The 10,278-nt window shown below is 39.0% G+C and overlaps 1 pseudogene; it reads left to right on the forward strand.

Moving 5' to 3' along the window:
* The first annotated feature begins 1,137 nt into the window (after window positions 1–1,137).
* LOC115416875 (runt-related transcription factor 1 pseudogene) overlaps window positions 1,138–10,278 on the forward strand; it is an 11,769-nt pseudogene continuing 2,628 nt past the window's right edge.

Consider the following 10,278-nt stretch of genomic DNA (forward strand, 5'->3'; position numbering starts at 1 on the left):
CAGACTTGTTTGTTAATTGACAAATATCTTGTGTAATTACAGGAGGTTTCACAACAAAAATGTTGAATAAATGTATTTTTGTGAATGTATAACATGTATAAGCACTGATAAACTGTCCAAATACAGTTTTTATCAGTGGATTGGACAACTGAGTCTGACTGAAAATTATTTATATATATATTTATAGGGAATTGGATTGTTTTAATACATGAAAATATTCTTTATTAAACATTAAAAAGTCAAAAAAAAAAAAAAAAAAAAGCAAAATCTCATGTAAAGTTAGGGCAAAAAACTATTTTAATTATGAAAAATTACCGTATTTTTATGAGATGGTTATTTTTGGTTATTTAACAGTATTTTTTTTGGCATCCCTGCTGCCGGAATAATATTGTTTTCTTTACAGTTTTTTTTTTTTTTCAGTGTAGTATGTAAAAATGTGAGAAAACATCAGATTAGCTCCATTAAAAATGTTTTTATTTCATAGTTTTCACACAGTATGTCAGTAAATGCATGTGTTTTGGCTTCAGAAATTAAATGCATGAATGTCCAGCTGAGTGGACATTTATGGAACTCCAAGAAAAATAGATTCATCAAAAAATTTCAGTCGCATTGTTTTTTTTTTACGCATTAACAGGAATAAAAACACTCAGGAATAAAAACATCTTGAATAAGGTTCCTCTAATTGATGCATGAAAGGGTTAAAGCCCTCCTTCTCTTTTCACTGGTTTCGTCTTAAACCCCGCCTCCTCTCGGACGGACCTAACGCTGATTGGTCGATCCCCTTCCCAGCGGCGCGCGTCCTCATTGGCTGCGGGCTGCGTCATGCACAGATGACAGGCGGAGGCAGCGCAGTGCCGGTAAAAGCCCGTCCTGTGTCAGACTGGATGTCCATTCAAGTCCAGAGGAAGACCGAAAACACACACACTTTAGTTTAGACTTGAACGGACTTTAAGGAGCGGCTGAAGGAGGACCGAAGCGCATTTCAGACGCATCTACAGCCGCCTTTTCCGCTTTTCTTCCGTTTCCTGCACTTTTTTTTTTTTTTTTTCATCCGTGTGTGGGAGCCTGTGTTCAGCCTCGTGCTTCCAGATGTAGCTTTTGAAGACAAGTGAAAAGTCAAGCGCACAGACTTTTTGAATTCAACATGAACGGCAGCAGACGCACCGGCTGTCCGCTCTGACTCCGGCTGTCCGCATAGGCGCGCGCTCCGGTGCGTAAAAGGCTGAAGAATCCCGGAGAACGCACCGCTGAAGAACGTATTAACGCACATTATTGGACATAAAAGAGTGAAAAACACCGAAGATTAAAACCGGAGGATTAAAGTGTGGGTCTGGGTCTGGAAGTTCAGGGTCTGAACCGGATCCGGTCTGTGCGCACAGATGGTGTTCCTGTGGGACGCCAAATACGGTAGAAAAACTGTTTTTTATTTAAAAAAACAAAACAAAACGCATTTCACTGTGTTTTGTCTGATATTTTCCTCATTATAGAAGAAAAAGTCTGTGTTTCTAAATTAGTAAGTGCTGAGTCTGTCCCAGTAGATCTTCAGTTAGGTTGGATTTATTTAATCTGATGTGAGTCAACAAGAAAAAAAAGGCTCTAAAAGTGTTCATCAGGTGAGAACTGAGGCCTGTTTGTGTGAGGGATTTTATAAACCTGAGCCCCAGGGTTAGACTTGGGTTCAAGGGTTAGGCTCGAATTAAGTAATTAAGCAAAAAAAAAAAAAAAGCTTAAATTAAGTAAAAAAAATCTTCCATTGGCAGATGTTTTGCTTAATTCAAGATTTTTTTTTTTTTTTTTTTTTGCTTAATTCAAGATTATTATTAGTATTATTTTTGCTTAATTCAAGATTATTATTTTTTGCTTAATTCAAGATTTTTTTTTTTTGCTTAATTCAAGATTTATTTATTTATTTGTTTTGCTTAATTCAAGGTTTTTTTGCTCAATTTAAGATTTTTTTTTCTTAGTTCAAGACTTTTTGCTTAATTCAAGATTTTTTATTTATTTTTTTGCTTAATTCAAGATTTTTTTTTGCTTAATTCAAGTTTTTTTTCCCCCTTAATTTAGGATTTTATTTTATTTTATTTCTCTTAATTCAAGAGGTTTTTTTTGTTGCTAAATTCATGCTTTTTTGCTCAATTTAAGTTTTTTTTTTTTTTTTTTTTTTTTTTTTGCTTAATTCAAGCAAAAAAAAAATCTGCCAATGGAACCAGTGAAAATGATGTTGATCAGATGTATTTAAATCAGATGTTCCAGATCTGTCGTCTGTAAATCAGTTCTTCTGTCTCAGTGTCCAGTTCCTCTGGAGGGGATTCTGTTGGATTTTCAGTGGGATCAGATGTTTGGAACAGAAATGACACAAATACACTGGGTCAGAGTTAGATTTTTTACAGTGTATGTACTTTTCAGATGAATGCAGACTTTATAAAAAGCTCCTGAACAGTAGACAGTTGTTCTCATTTCTGAATAATATTTAATTCCTCTCCCTCATCGTGTCTTTTACATGTTCTTTTATTGTTTCGTATTTGGTTTGAACAGAACACAGTCGGCGTTTTGTACATTTATCTTCCACTTTGAGCTAAAATATGAAACTCTGTGGATCTAAAGTGTGGGTGGACTTCAGCTCCTCCAGCCGCTGCATTTGTATAAACTCAGAGCGATCAGTTTTTGGTGTCGCTCCTTATGTACATTTTAAAATCCTCCCACTTATGTGAGGGTTTTGATCTGGTCCCAGTCGGACGCTCGCGTACGGAACACGACCACAAAGCCCAACATGCAAACATTATGGCAAAGCAGGACTTCCTTCTAACGCGTCCTCCCACTCAGGAATCTGAAGTTTAGCTGCGAAAAAACAGGTCATTTATATTTAGTTTGATCGCAGACTTCAGTTTATACGAGTCAAATACTTAAAGAAGAAAAGGAGTGAAATTAGAGTCCATCATAGACCTGGAAAACAGCAGTGAAACAACACTGTGGTCATTAGTTGAACAATCTGATGAAAATACAGAGCATTTAACACATTTAATCTGTGAAGTTAATAATTGTAGAAAAAAAAAAACATTGCAGAGCAGTGGAATGGAACTAGTTCCCAAATTAACCTTTTCTTCAGTATTTTATCACCATTAATTATAATATTATCCTCTGTATTTTGCATTTTTTTCAGTATAAATCATGTATTTTCCTGTGTTTAATTCACCGATCATGTAGATGTTCATTAAAGTTCAAAGTAGAGTTGATGGTTCTTCTATCAAAAACAGAGAAAACTGAATAAACAGTGTCTTTTTCAGTCCAGTCTGTCATTAATTGAACAGAAACCCAGTGTGTCCATCCCCTGTCATTTTCATTTTGTTCATTTGATTGCTTATTTTCTCTGTTATTTATTATTTTGTACAGTTTCTTCTTTGGTTTTGCTCATTTTGTTCATTTTGTTTATCATTTGCTTGTTTTTGTTCATTTTCTTGCCTTTTAATTTTTTTTTTCCTTCAGTTTACTTCAATTTGTGGCTCATTTGTCAGTGTTACCAATTACAGTGTTGATTTATTATTCATTTTCATTCATTTTATTCATTACTTTGGCTGTTTTTGTTATTATTTTGTTATTATTTTTCCACATTATTTATTATTTTGCGTTTTTTTTTATTCATTTTTGTTCATTTTCTCCACTGTCATTAATCCAACTCCATGGGTTTTACTGGTGAATCAATGTTGTAGAAGATGATTTATGTTTCCATGGTAACTACGGAGCCTCTGAATATCGGATGACCATGAAAAGACGAAGAACTGTATTTTACACTAATTATCAACATGTATTGGGGGTGGGGGGGTGGGGTAACAGAATAAATACAGAGTTCTGGATGTGATGAAGTGATGAATTCACCTCATTTTTCAAGTATTTTGTTCATTTTCTTCTCACTTTAGAAGAATTTGTTCAATTTTATGCTTCATTTCAAGGTTTTTTGGTTAATTTTTCCTTATTTTTCAAGTATTTTGCTCATTTTATTCTCATTTTATCAGTTTTTGTACATTTTATCTACACTGCAGAACATTACAGCTCCATTTAGTTCCGTCCACTTGTTTTTGCTCTTAAACTCAAAGAGCTCCGACTAGTTTTGGATTTTCAACTCAGCTGTTCTAGTTTTCAAAAGTTAAACGTTCATTAGTTCATTGTCTCGACTGATTGAAAGTTTTTTTTTTCCTCTAGGTGCGAGTTGACTTAACTTGTATTTACGAGTTATCAGTTGAAAATAAAAAAGAAGAAGAGTGGAGGGATGGGACAGGGGGTTTGTGTGTTAGAAAACAGACAGTTACGGCCACATGTGAGTGTCCTCTTTAAACTCTGAACCGATGGAAGGTTGGCATGGACAGAATCAGCTCCATATACACTGCAGATGAAGCATGGATTGGATTTGGGACTGATTTAAGGATGAAGGACTACACTGTAAAAAGTCATCAACTCAGTTTTTTGCCATAACTTGTTTCTATGATTTACGTCCATTTAGCATAAGGAGTTCTGAAACTTCAACTTAACTTCATGAGTTATTGGCATCGCAACTGCAGACTGTGCGCCAGTTCAGTGAAATCTGCATTTAACCCTTTCATGCACAGTGGTCACTCCAGTGGTCAGTCCAGCGGTCACTCCAGTGGACAGTTTTTCTACATCTGTTCTCTTGTAGGTTCAAGGATTTGGTTGTTTTAGTTCCATATCAGCCGACACAGTGGACGCTAATGCACCATCCCATAATAATGCCCTGACATTCAGACCGTCACTGTAACATTCCTGTTCTTGATAAACCTGATCTCTAACAACATATTAGAGCGTGAATCAATTGCTAATTGTTATTAGGCTTTAATGAACAGTTTTGGTTTTTTTAATGAGAAGTTGTTGTGTTTTGTTGTTTTTTGCATATTATTTGACAGAGTAATAGCTACTATTATAGTATGTTAAAATGTGAGAAAACATCAGATTAGCAGCATTTAAAAAAAAAAAAAAGTATGTCATAGTTTTCCCACAGTATGACAGTAAATGCATGTTTTTGCTTCAAACATTAAACACATGGTTTCCAGCTGATTGGACATTTTTGTAAGGTTCATAAAAAAAATTCCATCACATGGTTTTTTTCAAGCCTAACGAGGAATAAAAACACTCAGGAAAAGAATCTTGATTAAGATTCTCATAATTCATGTGTGACAGGGTTAAATGTGTTAATATAACTGAATGACGTCAGTTTGAAAATCTAAACTGATCACGACCGCTGGTGTTGCACCAGTATTAATGCGAGGCACAAACACTTCTGGAAATTTGGTCTGGATCTGATGAAGGACTAATAATTATGATGTAGGAGTTTTGTCACATATAATAACTAGAAGCACTCGGAGAGCGCAGACCTCCGCCAAGGCTGATCAGTGCCCCCCCCCCCATGGGCCCCCCCACGCCAAGGAGGTTATGTTTTTGCCATGGTTTGTTTGTTTGTCTGTTTGTCTGTCCGTTAGTGTGCAACATAACTCAAAAAGTTATGGACAGATTTGGATGAAATTTTCAGGGTTTGTTGGAAATGGGCCCCCCCGTGGGCCCCCCCATCCCCGATCACCACCAAAATTTAATCATTTCTTCTTTATCCCATTTCCAACAAACCCTGAAAATTTCATCCAAATCTGTCCATAACTTTTTGAGTTATGTTGCACACTAACGGACAGACAAACAAACAAACAGACAAACAAACAAACAAACAAACAAACCCTGGCAAAAACATAACCTCCTTGGCGGAAGTAATCAGATTTCACAAATTGCGCTTTTTTAGGAGTTTTTGAAAATGGTGCATAAAAATTAACAGAAGTCAACAGAGTGTAACGGAGGAGAAATGGAACAGAACCATATTTGGTCCTCAGCTGAATCTGGTCCCAGTCATGTGTCTGTCCAATTAGATTCAATTCACATCAATATTAGTTGAGTTCTAATTTTAAATGTGTGGGAAATGGGATTTTCAGTGTTCAGTGTAAATGTCCACAGAGTCCACATTCCACAGTGGATGTGGACAATTTAGTTCCAGATACAAGAGACTGTTCTAAGCTACAGGTGGATCCAACTGGAGGAGAATCAGAGTCGTTTGGAATTTTGTTCACTTTTATGCTGTATTTCAAGATTTTTGTTTCATTTTTTCTCTTTTTTTCAAGTATTTGGAGTTTTTGTCCATTTTTCCTTCTGAATAATTGGTGTGAACCTCCCTTTTTTCCCAGTATTGATAGAATGATTGGCTCAGCATGTATGAATGGTTTCAGATCAGTGGATGGTCTGGGTCTTTGAGGCTGGATCATTTCTAAATCCTCTGACAGACCAGGGTTATCAGGGTCAGGGCTTTGGCACTGAAGTGGGACTGAACTGGGCTTCATCCTCTCATCCTCGCTGGTTTGTGCACTCACTCCTTTTCTTTTAGCGTTGCAGTGGTGGATGTGGTGGTGGTGGATGTGGTGGTGGTGGTGGATGTGGTGGTGGTGGTGGTAGATGTGGTGGATGTGTTGGCGGTGGTGGTGGATGTGGTGGATGTGTTGGCGGTGGTGGTGGTAGATGTGGTGGATGTGTTGGCGGTGGTGGTGGTGGTGGTGGTGGTGGTGGTGGTGGTGGATGTGGTGGTGGTAGATGTGGTGGTGGTGGTGGATGTGGTGGATGTGGTGGTGGTGGTGGTAGATGTGGTGGATGTGTTGGCGGTGGTGGTGGATGTGGTGGATGTGTTGGCGGTGGTGGTGGTAGATGTGGTGGATGTGTTGGTGGTGGTGGTGGTGGTGGATGTGGTGGTGGTGGTGGTGGATGTGGTGGTGGTGGTGGATGTGGTGGATGTGTTGGCGGTGGTGGTGGATGTGGTGGATGTGTTGGCGGTGGTGGTGGATGTGGTGGATGTGTTGGCGGTGGTGGTGGTAGATGTGGTGGATGTGTTGGTGGTGGTGGTGGATGTGGTGGATGTGGTGGTGGTGGTGGTGGATGTGGTGGTGGTGGTGGATGTGGTGGATGTGTTGGCGGTGGTGGTGGATGTGGTGGATGTGTTGGCGGTGGTGGTGGTAGATGTGGTGGATGTGTTGGCGGTGGTGGTGGTGGTGGTGGTGGTGGTGGATGTGGTGGATGTGGTGGTGGTGCAGTACCTCAGTAGCAGTGGGAGGAGTTTCAGACAGTAAAGTCAGGTCCAAACCCCAGCATGTGGCTTTCACTGTGGCTTTGGAAGACTGACAGAGCAGCAGAGGTGGAGAGGGTGGAGACAGACAGAAGGACCACCACCAACACACACACACACACACACACACACACCTTTACTGGAGCTGTGAAGACACTGTGGAGTTATTTTAGAGTCCTTTCTTGTCCGTCTGGGGTCCATGAGTCCCCTCTTTGTGTTTTTTTTTGTTTTAAACTGTTGGTACAGACTGAAGCAGCAGAGGAAGGACTGAAACGACTGGCTTCATTTCATGACTTTACACTCTGGTATTCAGCCACTGTGACCACCATGTGTGTCAGCATCTGTGTGTGTGTGTGTGTGAGTGTGTGTGTGTGTGTGTGAGTGTGTGTGTGTGTGTGTGTGAGTGTGTGTGTGTGTGTGTGTGTGTGTGAGTGTGTGTGTGTGTGTGTGTGAGTGTGTGTGTGTGTGAGTGTGTGTGTGAGTGTGTGTGTGTGTGTGTGTGTGTGAGTGTGTGTGTGAGTGTGTGTGTGTGTGAGTGTGTGTGTGAGTGTGTGTGTGTGTGAGTGTGTGTGTGTGTGTGTGTGTGTGAGTGTGTGTGTGTGTGTTTTCCTTATAAATTGTGTCTCCTGTAGTTTTCTGTAGGTCAGGGCTGTTAAACTCATTTTAGTTCAGGTTCCACCTTCAGCCCAGTCTGATCTGAACCAGGTCAGACCAGTAAAATTAAAAATAGAAATAAATACATATAATAATAATAATAATAATAATAATAATAATTATTATTATTATTATTATTGTTATTATTATTATTATTATTATTATTATTATTATTACAACATTTCCTGAAAATTTCATCCAAATCTGTCCATAACTTATTTGAGTTATCTTGCACACAGACAGACAGACAAACCAACAGCAGCAAAAACAGAACCTCCTTGGTGGAGGTGGTACTACTACTACTACTACTACTACTACTAATAATAATAATAATAATAATAATAATAATAATAATAAATAATAGGGGTGACACGGTGGTGCAGTGGTTAGCACTGGTGCCTCACAGACAGAAGGTCCTGGGTTCCATTCCAACACCAGTCGAGGGGGGGTGGGTCCTTTCTGTGGAGTTTACCTGTTCTCCTCGTGTCTGCGTGGGTTCTCTCTGGTACTCTGGCTCCTCCCACCATCCAAACACATGCACTAACAGGTTAACTGGTTAATCTAAATTGTCCATAGGTGTGAATGTGACAGTGACTGTTTGTCTCTATATGTTCAGCCCTGAGATGAACTGGAGACTTGTCCAGGGTGAACCCCACCTTCACCCCTATGTACCTGGGATAGGCTCCAAGAGACCCCCGAGACCCTAGTGAGGAGAAAACAGGTTCAGAAAATGAATGAATGAATGATAATAAATAGTGAAAAAAGTAAAACTATATAATGAAAATGTTTATTGTGATTTTTACAATTGTTAACTGGGACTATTCTACTGATTCTGCACTTGTTAAACACTGGCACCAGCATGTGTAGACTGGTTGTTGAAGATAGGGTGTGTGCACGCATGTCGTTTTCACATTTAGAACCTTGTTTTGTTATTTTTTTTAACCCTTTCATGCATGAAGGCATGACCTTAGTCACACACACACCTTAGTCAAGATTTATTTTTTGAGTGTTTTTATTCCTCCTTAGCCATGAAAAAAACAATGTGATCGAGTTGGTTTTTTTTTTCTATAGTTACAAAAATGTCCATGCATTTAATTTTAGAAGTAAAGAAACATGTTTAAAACCCAATATCAGAAAGTGATATGAAAACAATGAAATAAAAACATTTTTGACGCTGCTAATCTGATGTCTTCTCACATTTTAACATATTCTAATGCCGGTAATTACTCACTCCATGGAGATAATATGCAAAAAAACCCTTTTCGTCTAACAAATAACAACTGATTTCCACTCAGACCCGTTAGTGCAGATCAGGTTTATCTAGAACAGCACAGTTCCAGTACTGGTCTGAATGTACGTGTACGGGATGGTGCATAAGCATAAACTGTGTGGGCTGATCTGAAAGAACCAAACCATGAATATACAAGAGAACAGCTGCAGAAGAACTGTCCACTGGAGTGACCACTGGAGTGACCACTGTGCATGAAAGGGTTAATGCTCAGCCCACTCAGTGGACTATAACTACTTACATGTCTGATACAAATAAATAAATAAAATAAAATTTACTTCAAAGTTACCTTAAAAATCTGAATAAAATGAAAACCCTGAAAATATCTTCAGAAAAATCTGTGTAATTTCACCTCATTCTGCCTCAGTTTTATCATTTCCATGTGTTTCATAAATGACACATCCCAGTTAATCTACAAATGCACCAAATATTCAATATCAGACTGAATAGTAGTATAATTACACTGATTTTGTTGTTCATATTTGTTCAGATTCTCATTTTTTGTGAGAGGATAGTTTGTAAATGAAAACATTTTCATGTCATTTTACTTTTTTACACTAAAACAAAGAGAAAAACTTGTATTTTGTGGTTATTTATCAGTTACTGTGTTGTTATTTTTATTGGTTCTGATCCCCTTTAGATCGTATTTGTATGATGAAGCTGAACTAAAATGACTGTTCGTATCTTCAGTGTCATATCTTCATCCTGGTGGGTTGGGTTGGACCCTCTGGGGGTGGTGGTCTTGGTCCTCAGACCGTATGTCTGACCCCTGTGCTGTAGGTCTTTAAACTACAGGATGTTCTGTTCTCTATTATTATATTCAAAGGTTTCAGGTCAGCAGACTGGATTAAACTGTGTTGTCCTTCCTGTCAGACCCAGCCCCCGGTCGGCGGTACACCCCCCCCTCCACCACCCTCACCTCAGGGGGGAAGATGACGGAGGCCCTGCCCCTGGGGGCCCAGGAGGCCGGTGGGGGGAGCGCCCAGGTGGCCAAGTACACCATGGCCGGACGAGGAGTTCTGCAGGTAACACAACCACTGGATTATATTCAACTACACTAAAACATGTGTGTGTGTGTGTGTGTGTGTGTGTGTGTGTGTGTGTGTGTGCTGCAGGTAACACAACCACTGGATTATATTCAACTACACTAAAACATGTGTGTGTGTGTGTGTGTGTGTGT

The sequence above is a fragment of the Sphaeramia orbicularis genome, unplaced genomic scaffold, assembly GCF_902148855.1.
Source record: "Sphaeramia orbicularis unplaced genomic scaffold, fSphaOr1.1, whole genome shotgun sequence".
NCBI lineage: Eukaryota > Metazoa > Chordata > Actinopteri > Kurtiformes > Apogonidae > Sphaeramia > Sphaeramia orbicularis.